The following is a 15,575-nucleotide window of genomic DNA, read 5'->3' as shown; positions in this document are numbered from 1 at the left end:
TCGGTGTATGTACTGGCCCCCTCACTTTTCAGTGCTTCTATGGACTGGATTCTGGGGAGGTTGTCAGAGAGATCAAGCTGCAGTGCATCATTTGGGAATGTCAAGATATCTGACCTTGATTTCGCAGATGATGTAGTCATCTTTGTGGAGACTGGCTATCCTTTTGGGGGTCCTCGAGGTGCTGAATGATGAGTCGGAGCCACTGGGATTATGGATTTCCTGAGTGAAAACTAAGATCCAGGCTTTCAATGACATCTTGGATGCTGCTACCTTGTCTGTACCTTTTTGTGGTGAGGATATTGAGGTCACGGAGAGATTCACTTACCCTGGCAGTGATATTCACGTCTCTGCTGGCTGTGAGCCAGAGGTCAATAGACGTCTGGGTCGGGCCTGGGGAGTCATGGATTCACTGGATCATGGGGTGTGGCGCTGCCGGTACCTGTGCGGGAGGACGAAAGTCCGAGTCTTCAGGTCCTTGATGCTTCCAGTCTTGCTCTATCAATGTGAGACTTGGACTCTGACCAGGGATCTGAGATGGAGACTTAATTCCTTTGGGACCATGTCTCTTCGGAGAATCCCTGCTATTGCTAGTCGGACTTTGTGTCCAACGAGCGGTTGCTGAGAGACTCAACTTAGGTTTGCTACCTGCATCGTCTGTGAACGTCAGCTGCGGCTGTATGGACATGTGGCTCGTTTCCCTGATGCTGATCCTGCTCACCAGATTCTCTCAGCGAGGGAGCTTCATGATTGGAGGAGTCCAATGGGCCAACCACTTGCCTCGTGGTTGCAGCAGGTTGATCAGCATCTTAAGATGGGGACGGGCCAGGCATCTGCCCCTGGAGTGCCGGCGGAAAGTGGACGCAGCGATGTGCTGTTCCAGCGCATGCTCCCATACCTGACCTAACGTGACCTGACAACGTGTCCACCAAGTTTCATCCGGATCCGTCCACAACTTTTTGAGATATCCTGCACACAGTCTGAAACAAACAAGAAGAAGAAGACATCGTGCAGAGCACGATACCTGCAAAATCCATAAAACAAATTTGACCTCAAAAATAATTGGTCGTTGAATTCAATGACCAAATATGCAAATCCTCTTCAAATTTCAAGTCAATCGGATGAAAATTGACAATTTTAGAAATTCGACCTATGTTGATCTTTTAGCCCATGTGGACCTCCAAAATAATAGGTGTTTGAATTCAGTGACCCAAAATATATACACTACCGGTCAAAAGTTTTGGAACACCCCCATTTTTCCATTTTTTACTGAAATTTAAGCAGTTCAACTCCAGTGAATAACCTGAAATGGTACAAAGCCAAGCGGTAAACTGCCAGAGGTTAAAAAAACAAAAGTTTAGGTTAAGGCCCAGTCACACCTTGACGTTTTAGCGAGCTTATGCCGATTTTTGGAAAATTTGTCTAAAACGCTGGTAAACGTCGAATACGTTATGGGTAAGTTTTTTTGATAACATTGAGAGCACGCTGAAAAACACTGTCATACGTCGTTGTACGCTGGCTTTAAACGTTGTACTTTTCGGTTGTCCTCAAATTTTCCATGCTTGAAATTTTAAGACTTATGCCAGCGTATGACTCTCACTTTCCGCATAACGCTGGCCATTAGTTGTAGGCACGTCACGCGATCGTTGACACACGTCGACACACGTTACTTGTGAGTTACTCATAAGTCGAAACACATCGAGGTAATGTTTAGCGTACCCGAAACTTATTTCTAACCTATGAGTTACGTGTTGTACTCACGTTACGCGATCGGTGACACACATGGACACACGTTACTTGTAAGGTGCTCATAAGTCGAAACACATCAAGGTAATGGTTAGCGTCAGTGTTCCAGACTCCCTGTTTTTTTTTTTGTTTGTTTGTTTTTTTTTCTTCCTTCCTTCGGTATGATGGTGATTTTGACACTTCGATTTCTAGTGCAGATTTCTATAATATAATTAATAGGCTGCCGCTCAACGATTTAAATCATAACTGCACTGTACACTGAACACCGTCATAGCGAAGAAAAACAAAACAAAACTGGGAGTCTGGAACACTGATGTTAACCATTGCCTTGACGTGTTTCGACTGATGAGCACTTTTTTTTTTGTATACCTTGGTCGAGGCTCGTATGAGAGCTAACACACAACTCACAGCAAGGAGGCATGAGACAAGAGGGGCGGGAGTGGAAGGGACAAAACATTGGGGAACAGACACAGGTGAACTGTGGAAGGGAGAGGGATGGGGATGGGACGGGGAACATGGCGAGGGGAAGATGGACATTAAAGGGACTTTCAGGAAGGAAAGCAGGAGAATTGAAGGAAGTGGGCTTGGGTGGATTATCGGGGGTAGAAAAGATCGAGGATTTGGATGGGGGAAGATAAGAGGTGGTGGTGGACAGCTGTTTTGAAAGCCTGAAGGGAAGAATGGGAAAGAATAGAGTGAGGAAGTTTATTCCAAAGGCGGGAAAAAAGAGGAATGAAAGAGTGAAGATGAGCAGTGATTCGTGATTTTGGTAGTTTTACCAGAAGGGGGTTGTTGGCGGACCTTGAGCGCCCTGTGGAAATGTGGTTGGGACAAATCGCAGAGAGAGCAGGGGGGGCAAGGCTGGAGAGGAGTCGGTAGAAGACAGAAAGACCACCGACCAAGCTGCGGTGATTGAGTGAGAGGCCCAAAGACTCAGCTTCATTGCGGGAGATGCCAATGATCTTAAAAGCCCTGGTTTCGACAGCGTGAAGTCGAGAAAGGTGGGAGGCAGGAGCACCAGCCCAGAGGGGAGAGCAGTACTCCATCAGGCTACGGACAAAAGCTTTGTAAGTGGTCAGGAGCTCAAGAGGGCCGAGGAAGGACTTTGCACGACGGAGGATTCCCAGTCGGCGACTGGCTTTTGAGGCAAGGTTGGAAATGTGACTTTCCCAGGAAAGGTCATGGCAGATAGTGAGACCCAGAAGCTTGAAAGAAAAGACTTCTTCCAGAGGATTGTTGAGAAAGTGGATGGGGGGGTTGTAAACGGTCCTTTCGAAGAGACATAGTGAGAGTGTGAGATTTGTCTGGATTGAAAGACATGTTCCACGTGTTGGACCAGTTTGTGATTTTATCCAGATCTGCAGTGAGCGAAGAAGCTGCTGCTTGCCGGTCTGAGGGATGACAGATGGTACGGCAGAGGGTGGAGTCATCGGCAAAGAGAAATAGAGGATTTTCCAGAGAGTCCGAGAGATCATTGATGAAAACCAGAAAAAGAACAGGGCCCAGAACGCTACCTTGAGGAACTCCAGCCTGCACAGGAAGAGGGGATGAAAGAACTCCATTTAGGGCCACACGTTGACTGCGACAGGAGAGGAAGTCTGCGAGCCATGAGTGGAGATGGCCTTGAATACCATGGGAAGAGAGTTTGGTGAGTAGGGCAGGGTGCCAGACTGTGTCAAAAGCACGTGATATGTCCAGGGATACGGCTCGGATTTCCTGTCTGGCATTGAGGACCTTACAAGTAAGTCTGGCACCTTACAAGTAACGTGTGTCGATGTGTGTCAACGATCGCATATTGTGCGTAAAACTTATTCCCATCGCATGTGGAGCGTGTGTCATACGGCAAGTACGTCGTAAAATTTTCAACATGTTTAAAATTACAAGACTTAGTCCATTTAATATGACGTATGATAGCGTACTTTAGCGTTCTATTCACGCATACCAAACTTACCCATACCGTATTCGACGTGCGCCAGCATTTTAGACGCATTTTTCAGAGGTTGGCATACGCTGGCAAGATCGCCAAGGTGTGACTGCGATGTTGACACTTCCATTTCTGCGGCGGTTATGATTTGAATCGTTGTGCGGCAGCCTTTTCATAACCTACACCACGTCATCGTCGGCGATGCGTGCAGCGCGCTATGCATAAGTTAGACTATCGTTGGGCATAGGTTGTGAATGCCGACAACAGGTTCAACATTCGTTGGTATAAGTTATCTATAACACAACGAAACGTTCTGTGTCCGCTACTAATACGTTATGCATAAGACCAAGTCGTTATGAATACGTCCGAATCTTTAAAAAAAAAACATCAAAAGTTCAATGTAAGCCAGCGTTTTACATACATTTTAATACGTTGCCATTGCTGGCTAAAATGTCAAGGTGTGACTGGGCCTTTACCAAAAACTGAAAAATAATGAAAATTTTAGAGTTGTTAAAAAAGGCCCTTTTCAGGAAACCAGTAATGGGTAAGCAACTGCAGCTGTTCTGCAGCAAGGGAAGTAAATTAAACCTTGAAAGTTGATGCAAACAATTCCCACAGGTGTCCCAACTTTTGTTGATTAATTAAAAACCTGTCTATATAAAAGCAGTGTTGTAACAGACTGTGTTGCTACACCCTCTGAAGCGTTATTTGGACAGCATTGCACTGCAGGAAGTAGTATATGTCTATCATAAAGGTGAGAAAAAGACAATTGACAAAGGAAGACAGACAGACCATGATAACCCTTAAAAGTGGAGGTCTTTCCTTTAGAGAAATTGCAAAGAAGGCCAAGGTGTCAGTGGGTACAGTTTCCTACACCATCAAAAGGCACTTGGAAAGTGAAGGAAAATCTGACAGGAAGAGGTCTGGCAGAACCAAAGCCACAACACAATCAGAAGACAAGTTTCTGAGAGTCAACAGCTTGCGTGATCGGCGGCTCAAAGGACAGCAGCTTCAAGCACAGCTTAACACTTGTCGAAGCAAGGAAGTCTCAGTTTCAACTGTGAAGAAAAGACTTCGAGCTGCAGGCGTGGCAGTAAGAAAGCCATTGCGAAGATGGCAAAATAACAAAAAGAGGCTTGCCTGGGCCATGAAGCACCACCAGTGGACTGCTGAAAACTGGAACTAGGTCTTATGGACCGATGAATCAAAATTTGAAATCCCACATGAAGTCATCACGTAGGGTTTTTGTACTCCGTCAAGTCGGTGAAAGGATGGTTCCTCAGTGTGCACACCAACTGTCAAGCATGGAGAAGGAAGCGTGATGATCTGGGGCTCTTTTGCTGGATCCAGAGTCAGCGACTTGCACAGAGTGACTGCCACCCTAAACCAAAAGGGCTACCACAGCAGTTTGCAGTGCCATGCAATACCCTCTGGTCTACGCCTAGTTGGTCAGGAGTTCATCCTACAGCAAGATAACGACCCAAAACATATCTCCAGGCTATTTCAGAACTACCTTAGAATAAAAGAACAAGACGGTAGGCTTCAAATCATGGAATGGCCAGCACAGTCTCCAGACGTAAACCCCATCGAGCTGGTTTGGAATGAACTTGACAGAAGGGTGAAAGCAAAGCAACCTACAAGTGCAACACATTTGTGGAAACGTCTGCAACAGTGTTGGGAAGAACTTTCCGAACAATATTTGATTTCCATTGCAGAAAGAATACCACGAGTATGTTCGGCTGTTATATCTGCAAAAGGTGGCTACTTTGATGAGTCAAAAATTTAGATTAAATTTTGTTCAACAAAACTATTCCATGATTTCGTTTTTATCTGCAATTGTTTATTTGTTCTATGCTTTAATTTCAGAGTACATGGAAACATTAAACTGCTTAAATTTCAGTAAAAACAGGAAAAATGCAGGTGTTCTAAAACTTTTGACCGGTCGTGTACATCTCTTCAAATTCCAAGTCAATCGGATGAAAATTGAGGATTTTAGAAACACCACCTTCATTGTTGAATTCGGGACTATGTTGACCTTTTGGTCAATATTGACCTCAAAAATAATTGGCTGGTTTAATTTAGTGTCCTGAAATAAAACTCATCTTCAAATTTCAAGTCAATCGGATGGAAATTGACAATTTAAGAAAACTGGCCTATGTTGACCTTTCAGCCTATGTTGACCTTTTGATCTATGTTAACCTCAAGAATAATAGTTACTTGAATTCAGTGACGTCATATGGAAATGTTCTTCAAATTTCAAGACAATCGAATGGAAATTGAGGATTTTTAGAAATCTGGCCTATTTTGTTCTTTTGGCCTATGTTGACCTCAAACATAGTTGGTGGTTGAATTCAGTGACGTGATAAAAAAAAGTCCTCTTCAATTTTGAAATCAATCGGATGAAAATTGAGGATTTTAGAAATTTCAAAAAGTTGTTGACCTTTGGCCTATGATCACCTTTTGACCTCAAAAAAGAAACGATTCTGTCGAACCGTGAACCGATTTAGTGAAGTTTCTTGAAGATGGGTTTAAAATTGTGACCTGTAGGTGATTAAAGTTGAGCGAGCAGATAAACAAACAAAGAAATGAAAGCGATCAACATAATTGTCAAAAACATTTTTTTGGCCAAGTAACAAATGGACCCAAGTGCAATACCCTTTCCTTCGGTGAGGATAATTAATATGATACCATTAATATAACAAAATACAATGTTGAAAACACTCATGAAGTAAACGAAGTGAAACATCCTTCTGACGTTACATCCGGATCGGGAGTAGCTTCGTACGGATCAAAAGTCAAAATCATAATTGTGTTGAGGAATTGATGAAAACTCCCACCCACCTTCGGACAGTGGCTGGGACCCCAAAATGTTGCACAGACGGTTTGGTGGGGCTAGCCCCAAAACAGAGGGAGTAGTTCAGGGACAGACAGACGGACGACGGGATACTACTGCTTTATAATATACCAGCAAATACAATCCGTCGCTTCACTGATGGAAATATTAAACAGGGGGAGGAAGAGGGAGGGAGGGGGGAGAAAGGAGGGGAGCTGAGAGGGGTGAGAGAGGGGGGAAGAGTGAAGAGCAACGCCTCACTAAATGTCGCTCTACACAGTTGGAGAGGATGGGGGGGGGGCGGGGAGAGGTGAGATTAAAACCCAGGCTCGACAGCTTAGAGCGAGCATTCGTACCTCTCGGCTATCCTGCTCTGATGTGTTGATTCATTCCTTTGTAACTGAAAACATTTTTTACTCATTGTAATCATCTAATTTATTTTGCCTTCTCAATGCCAGAGTTGTCCACACGGACAACCGCACCAAGGTATCGCCATGGAAGCTTGTAGAGATCGAAGCTTGAAGAGTCCAAGCAAGCACTCCAATGACATGGTTGAAGAAACTTTTAAAAACGAAACATTACATTTTTTATATGTATTTATCTCTGCTGAAGTGACGTATCTTATTATGAAAGGAGATCATACAAAAAGGGGAAACATGGTGTAAAGTAAAATTGCACATTTTTAGCGAGCCAGCTTCCATCTGACACTGCAGAACAACATGTGGCCAATGCAAGCAAGTGGTCCCTGAACTTTGTTCAAGTCGATTGATATACAGTATTCAATGATGGTACGAATATTGTAGAGCACTCGCCATTTGGCTTAAGCACTCAAAGAAGCACTCCAAACAAAAAAATGGTTGAGAAGTAACGACTAGCTTGGCAAGCGATTAGCGATTGCCGATTCATCATATTAAACATCTTCCACAGACGCTCGAAATGTTAAACTATGTCTAAATTGGACAAGTGAACACTTTTTAGCAGTCAGAATGTTTAAGTTCAGTTATGGAGCTTAAATTTTGAAATTTGGCTTAGTTTAAGAGAATCTACAAGTTATGGCATGTGTACAAATTAAATGAAGCCACGATCACTGGCGTCTCCGGGCATTTATAAGCATTGCAATGTCTCCAGTGATTCGTAGATATGATAATCGGGCATTAAATGATATAAATGAGGAAACTGAAAAATGAAAACTTTGTCGTTAAGGAATCATTTCTGCCTGTTCCAAGCCAAGGCATTGTTGAGCAGGCCAAAAAGAAATCGTGGCTTAAGACTCGTGCGAGCTGACAGAGGGCTGGCCAAGATGCAGCGCTGCCATCTTGGTATGGCTTATTTTGGTTTTTCGTGATGAGCACCCCATAAATTATCTTCAAAAGGGATGTTTAAATTAACCCAAACACCCAGTTTTCATTCATGTACCACCTTGGAGTGGTACATGAATGAAATGTTTGGGGTCGCTGGGTTTCGTGGTTTTGGAGTTATGGAAGAGGTGGACAGGTGGACAGATGGATGGCCACACACTGACGTTATTGTATACAAGTCGAAAGACTATGATGGTTCACGAGCGGTATTTGACGATGTAGATTGTTGCAGAAGTCAAGGATGAGACAATGTGATAATGTTTGACCAAGTTATAAAAATGATCAACATGATGTGGTACGGGTGACAGGTTATTAGCTGCAAAATGTCGAAAACCCGGTTTCGTTCAACAACTTAAAAAATTTGACCTTTGCATAACCGTTAAAGGTCCCAAAACAATGTTGTGGACATTAACATAAGGAAACAGGATGTATACGTGCTATAGCCTAATGGAGTTGGTTCATCGAAGGTCGAAAACCCGGTTCGATTCCCACAACTTTGAAAATTTGACCTTTGTGAACTTTAAAGGTCAAAGGTCAAGGATTATGACCTTTGGTGCAAAACTTCCTCAGGAACATTCCAGGAACAATATAACGTCATATAGGCTATATGGCATTTCACACTCCTTGGCTTATCCATACTTTGATGAAATCAGCGTAAAAACAAACTTGAAGGGGGCGCCACGGGCAAGGTGTTCGAGATAGAGCAAAATGGTTTCAAGACTTTAGGTGGGGAATGACCTCAAGATTATGCATAAAAAAATATTGTCATCCGAGCTCTCAAAGTTTGGGCGGTCGTCTGATTTTTATGTCAAAATTTGAAATTTTCTAAGTTCATGACCTTGTGACCTTGTGCCCTTGACCGTGGGACTAAAATGAAAAATCGAGCTCCATGGGGCTATGCAGGTGCCATTGGGCTAACCAAATACCGAAACCACTGCCAGATTCGACAACCCCCTCGGATAAGATGGCTTTTTATGTCAAAATCGCAATTTTCTAAGTTGGTGACCTTGTGACCTTGACCTTGAGACGAAAATGAAAAATCGAGCTCCGTGGGGCTATGCAGGTGCCATTCGGCTAACCAAATACCGAAACCACTGCCAGATTCGACAAACCCTCGAGGAGAAGATGCAAATTGAAATTGGCTACCCCCTAAAAACACAATTCGCAATTTTCTAAGTTCGTGACCTTGTGGCCTTGACCTTGGGACGAAAATGAAAAATCGAGCTCTGTGGGGCTATGCAGGTGCCATTGGGCTAACCAAATACCGAAATCCTGCCAGATTCGACAAACCCCTCGGCGAAGATGGCTTTTTATGTCAAAATCGCAATTTTCTAAGTTCGTGACCTTGTGACCTTGACCTTGGGACGAAAATGAAAAATCGAGCTCCGTGGGGCTATGCAGGTGCCATTCAGCTAACCAAATACCGAAACCACTGCCAGATTCGGCAAACCCCCTAGGAGAAGATGCAAATTGAAATCGGCTACCCCCTAAAAACACAATTCGCAATTTTCTAAGTTTGTGACCTTGTGGCCTTGACCTTGGGACGAAAATGAAAAATCGAGCTCTGTGGGGCTATGCAGGTGCCATTGGGCTAACCAAATACCGAAACCCTGCCAGATTCGACAAACCCCTCGGAGAAGAAATTTTTTTATGTCAAAATCGCAATTTTCTAAGTTCGTGACGTTGTGGCCTTGACCTTGGGAAGAAAATGAAAAATCGAGCTCTGTGGGGCTATGCAGGTGCCATTGGGCTAACCAAATACCGAAACCCCTGTCAGATTCGACAAAACCCCAAGGAGAAGATGCAAATTGAAATTGGCTACCCCCTAAAAACACGTTTTTTGAGCGTGGCTCCACCCATAATAGGTGCACCACGCCCATTTTCAGGAAAACACAAGTAGATCATGATATAAACCTCCCACCAAAATTTCATCAGGATCGGATCAAAACCCACGGAGCTATGCTCGGGACAGACAGACAGACAGACACAACAATAACGAATATAGTGGTCACTTTTATTTTTCGTGAACCAATATTTGTGTGTGTGTGTGTGTGTGTGTGTGTGTGTGTGTGTGTGTGTGTGTGTGTGTGTGTGTGTGTGTGTGTGTGTGTGTGTGTGTGTGTGTGTATATATATATATATATATATATATATATATATATATATATATATACATATATATATATACATATATATATATATATAGTTGCGAATTCGCGCCCGCCGGCGTGCGGACGGCCGTGTAACTCAGATCGCGGCACGTCGCACACCGGACGGGCAATTCAGCCGTGACCCTCTCGGAACAACGCCGGGAGCTAGTCACGGGTGGGGGTTTAACCCCACCACGACCGTGCCAATTTCCCACCCGCGCAGGATAGGGTTGCTCGCCAAATTCGATCTACCGAAGTACCTGCGCGGATGGTCGACCGGGCGATCGTACCACGCCACAGGCCGACTCCGGACACGAACCGCTTCAGCGGTCCGTTCCATGCTACAGTGATAACCGAGCGGTGTTATCATCTACCTCGACGGTTCAGATTATTTACCGGGCGTTTTGCACCCACTACGAACCCTTTACGTGAAGCAGGATGGAGGGTCAATAAAGAAAAGACGAAGCGAAATGGGAAAACAGTCCATACAATGCACATTTATTTCCCGGCACATGGAAAGCACATATATACAGCCATACAGTGAAAATGCACATATAGCAACCAAAACAAAAGCAACAACGACGCAGAGTTAATACCGACTACGCGCACACACGGCAACACTTATGCAGTTCTACTTCGCAGACGGTGCCAACACACATTTACTCAAAAGTAAAGGAAAGAAGCGACCCTCATAGACAAGGGGGCAGACAGGCCTGTAGGCCAATTGTGCGCGTGACCTGGAGGAGCGGCCATGTCCGTGAGACCGGGGGGGGGGGGCGGTCCAACCCGCGTCCTCGTGACGCGTTTGTGGGCGAGCCGCAGATGTGGCCGAGCGGCTGTGCCCCGACTCCGTGCTCCTTGGCGGGTTTCGTTGGCACGACGTTTGGAGTGGGGTGGGAACGGGGCCCCCTTTTTGCACTATCTCAGCGCGGGGGAAAGGGGGAATTGTTGATGCCCTGGGGGGAGGAGAATGGCTGGCTGGCTTGGGTCCCGCGACGAGCGATCCCACACCGTGACCTCGTCGCCGACCGCCGTCCTTCTCGCCTCGGATCCGAGCTCCTTTGCCTCTTCTCAGCCGACTCCAGAACCCAACTCTCTCGATGACACTCTCTTCCCCCGGCTCTCTTCCACTCTCCAACCAAAACTGACTCACTCTGCCCCGATTCGCTTTGCGCTCGCCGTTTTATAGGCTGGCAGGAGCAGCTAATTTGCAAATATTCGGATCAGGATGACCTCGGGGGCGGAGCCACGCTCGCCCATTGGTCGGAGGCAACGGGGGCGTGAACCTTCCCTGATCTTAGAATTTGCATATATCGATTTCACACAGGCACGCCTGGAGGCGGGGCCAAGCCGCCCCGCGCTTGCTAATTGGACGGAGGAAAAGTGGGCGTGTAGCGTTCTTGATCCAAATTTTCCCTCGGAAAGGCCGCTATTTGCGCTCGCGGCTCGGTGCGTTCGGCACCAATCACCGAACGGGCCCGAGACAGCCCGACGCCCAGTGTTCACAGGTGGTGCGGGAATGGCCGTAGGAGAGAGATGAAGGTGGTGGAGGGTTTTCGGTGGTGGTTGATGGTTATGGTGCCGTTGGGAATGGCGGTGATGCGATGTTTGCGGGATTGAGTTGTGAAGGTAAAGGTCGTGGCTGTTGGCGTTGTTGTTGTTGTCTGAGGGTTGGAGCGTGGTTGTAGTTGGTGACGATGGCTGGCGTGGTGGTTAAGGTGGTTGTTGTGTGATGGCGGTTGAGACGTGGTTGGTTCAAAATTAAGATAGAACAGAAAAACGCCTAACTCAAAGGATCGCAGCCCGAATGAATCGCATAAATTCCCTCGATACAACGGGTTTGGGCTAACTGCACATGTACTTAGAGATATCTCACCTACGGGCCCTGAATGGTGGTTTGCGAATTTCCACAGCCGTAACAATATGTGTGTGTGTATATATATATATATATATATATATATATATATATATATATATATATATATATATATATATATATATATATATATATATATCCTGTTGTTGGCATAGTGGTTAGGGTAGCGGCTTGGGATCAAAAAGGTCCTGACTTCAAGCCCTGTTGGCCGCTTAAATTAATACACACCAGGAGGTTGACTCAGCCTGTCATCCTTCTGAGGTCGGCGGAGTGAGTACCAGTGTACTGGGCCCGGTGTATGCCCCGGTTAGAAGAGGTGTACCATATCTCTGTGTCGTAAGAGGCGGCCAGGGTTGCGTCAGGAAGGGTATCCGGCGTAAAACCTGTGCCAAAAAATCATTATGCGGATCATAACGGATGATCCGCTGTGGCGACCCCCAACGGGAGCAGCCGAAATAAGAATATATATATATATATATATATATATATATATATATATATATGTATGTATATATATATATATATATATATATATATGTATGTATATATATATATATAATATATATATATATATGTATGTATATATATATATACACATACATCTTCTTCTTTCGGCTGCTCCCGTTAAGGGTCGCCACAGCGGATCATCCGTATGATCCCCATAGTGATTTGGCACATGTTTTACGCCGATGCCCTTCCTGACACAACCCTGGTCGCCTCTTACGACACAGGGATATGGTACACCTATTTTAACCGGGGTATACACCGACCCAGTACACTGGTACTCATTTCGCCGACCTCGGAAGGATGACAGGCTGAGTCAACCCCCTGGTGTATTAATTCAGTGGCCCAACGGGGCTTGAACTCAGGACCTTTTGGATCCCAAGCCGCTGCCCTAACCACTGTGCCAACACACCAGGCTATATATATATATATATATATATATATATATATATATATATATATATATATATATATATATATATATATATATATATATATATATATATATATATATATATATATATATATATATATATATATATATATATATATATATATATATATTACACACACACACACACACACATGAGCCGAAACCCCGTCACAGACGGATTCTGTCACATGAGCCCAATATGACAACCAGTGGCGGCTCTTGTAAGAGCCGGATCCCAGTCAATGTACTCCATGGCCTTACCTAATGAAGCCTACAAAACGTCCTTGAACACGACATTTTTGTGTACACTACTCCTAGTGAAGAAGTCCCCTGATTTGTGCACGTGTCTACTTTGACGTACAGACACCGTGTCAAAACTTCTCAGGTGACAGTACCGAGAAAAACGTGTCACGACCGCTAAGAGGAGCACAAAATTGGTCCTTCAGTATTAATATATAGATACAATGTTTCTTGTTACATTTTTTGTGTCAAATTCACATTCTGAGGTAGTCAGCATGTGTAGAAGAGGGTTTTACATTGCAGATACTATTTTCAAGGAGTGGAATTACACCTCTCAGCGGTGACGGTCTGTCGACAACAGGCGTAATGATGTCAGCGAATGACCGATGATGTCATGACGTCCTTACGCCTCTCAGCGGTGACGTCACACGTCGCCATGTAAAACGAAAAGTGTTTATTCTGCTTCAGAGTTGAAGTTTGACTATTGCCACGATGTGTGATGCACTCTTACAGGTACGAAGTTTCTTTCAGTCCAGGTCACAGTACCGAGAAAAACGTGACGCAACCGCTAGGAGGAGCACAAAATTGGTCCTTCAGTATTAATATATGGATAGATAGAAGATACTGCATGTGTGTGTGCACCTGTCACAGCACTAAGTCATACTTATGGCTTTATGCCAAAGGACCGAAGGATTTTGAATGCTCTGCCTGAGCATAAGTCTTTCGACATGCATTGAGTAGAGCACTTTCAAACAAAGCACTTAACTCTTTACGGTGGTGTTTGTTTGGAATAACTTGTGTATCGGCTGGTTTCTTGAAAGCATTTAAGTTAAACAATGGTTTTTCGTTGAAATTTGATGATCACATTCCAGTCTTTTGGATGTTTTTTGACATTACATTGCTTGGTAACTACTTTAATCTTTATTTGCTTACTCAAGAAATTGCTGGCTGTGGCAATCAACCATCTCTTACCCTTTTAATTTTGCGGAAATGCCATTTACAATAAATGGTTAACCACATGCACATTCCCAAGATGTGTACCTCCTCCTGAACCACAAAATGTATGATGACCGGACAATAAATACAGCAACTCTACTGTCTGAACACTTCTGGACATTACTTGTTTGGTTTTAAAGTGACCACAATATAGTGGGACACTTAATTAAGGTCAATTGTTTCATCGAATTCACACAAAACGAGATCTAACTGGGAGAATTTGCAACTTTTCTTTTTCAATACAATGATGTGGAGAATGTGAACAAGCTAAAGGTTAGAGTAAACCTTTTTGGTGTCTTACATAATCACACATCCACTGTGTTCATTCTAACTGCTCTTATCAGTGGTCCAGAGTCAAATTTTCCCCTTCTAAATTGAAGATCATATTGAACACGTTTTTTTTTTATCTTTGGCTTTAAATCAGAGTTCAAAGTATCACTCATGACTCGGCATTATTTTTGACCATCTCTGCATGAGACAGAGTGAAAAACTTGTTTCTCCTGAAAAACATGAGACTGAGAAATCCTGTCATTTTGGTGCTTGTTCAAGTGGATAGTTTGTGGTAGATACTGTTTGGGAACAAATTATAAAGATAATGTCCAAGTTTTTTTTGTACATTGTGAAGGAAATGCAAAATCGATTGATGGCCTGCTATGAGAGGCCAGGCAGGGCAGGGTACAATGTTTGCCCTGCCTGGCCTCTTATACCAGACGATCAATCACTCTTGGGCAGGGTAAAATGTTTGCTGACATCCCAGAGGTTGGGGGTTCAACCCAGTTGTAGGCAGCAGAATGAAGGATTTTGGTTCTAAACTTCTAAAAACTCAGCTCTTCCCAGTAAAACTGGCTTGGTCTTCCCTCGCTGGCTTATTAATGGATTTGTGAGTGGGGTAAATCTGCTTTCCCCACCTGGGCTGATCTATATGTTCTTCTTTTATATGTAGCATCATTGGCTGAGGGCGTGGATGTACCGCTGATACAATGCCCTCTGTAGGTTAGGGCGGGAATGTGGAATTTGTTGAGGGTGCTGGTGATGGCTTGTCTACTCTTCGTGAAAAACACCATGGAATCTTTAATGTCCACCACCTAATGCCAGCAGACGGAACACAATCACCCTTCCTGTGAAACACTGGGATGACATTTTATAGCTGTACTGAGATTCAAAACCAGGCTAGATAGCTTTGAGGCAAGTGTGCTTACCTGTAGACCATCCTGCTAGCCCAGTATGTATGTGATGTGATGACAGTCCGAACATACATTGTGGTTGACTTTTTATGCTTCCATAGCAACTCAGGATGGGCACTTAAAATCTGTCAAAAGGAAGTGCTGCCCAAAATCTCCCTACCCCACCTCCCCCCCCCCCAAAAAAAACAAAAGAAGAAGAAGAGTCGTCTATACTCTCTATGCATTTGAAACTCTTGAAAATAGAGCATGGCAAGTCCCATGTTTATCAGGAATAACCACTTTAGGATCAGGTAATGACCAAAAATGTTCTGAAACTTAAGGATTTAAAGGAAATG

At 44.2% G+C, this 15,575-nt stretch overlaps 1 protein-coding gene and 1 long non-coding RNA gene across 4 annotated transcripts in view; one reads left to right on the top strand and one right to left on the bottom strand.

Annotated features, from left to right (window-relative positions):
* LOC147014402 (uncharacterized) overlaps nt 1–15,575 on the bottom strand; it is a 67,441-nt gene that overhangs the window by 11,702 nt on the left and 40,164 nt on the right. The gene's annotated exons all lie outside the window — the stretch shown is intronic.
* LOC147014403 (SERTA domain-containing protein 1-like) overlaps nt 1–15,575 on the top strand; it is a 44,374-nt gene that overhangs the window by 24,347 nt on the left and 4,452 nt on the right. The window lies entirely within an intron of this gene.

This window comes from Eptatretus burgeri, chromosome 13 (assembly GCF_056783735.1).
Source record: "Eptatretus burgeri isolate ZD-2024b chromosome 13, Ebu_testis_v1, whole genome shotgun sequence".
Classification (NCBI taxonomy): domain Eukaryota; kingdom Metazoa; phylum Chordata; class Myxini; order Myxiniformes; family Myxinidae; genus Eptatretus; species Eptatretus burgeri.
The sequence above is the reverse complement of the archived record's forward strand: the minus strand, read 5'-3'. Positions and strand labels throughout refer to the sequence as shown.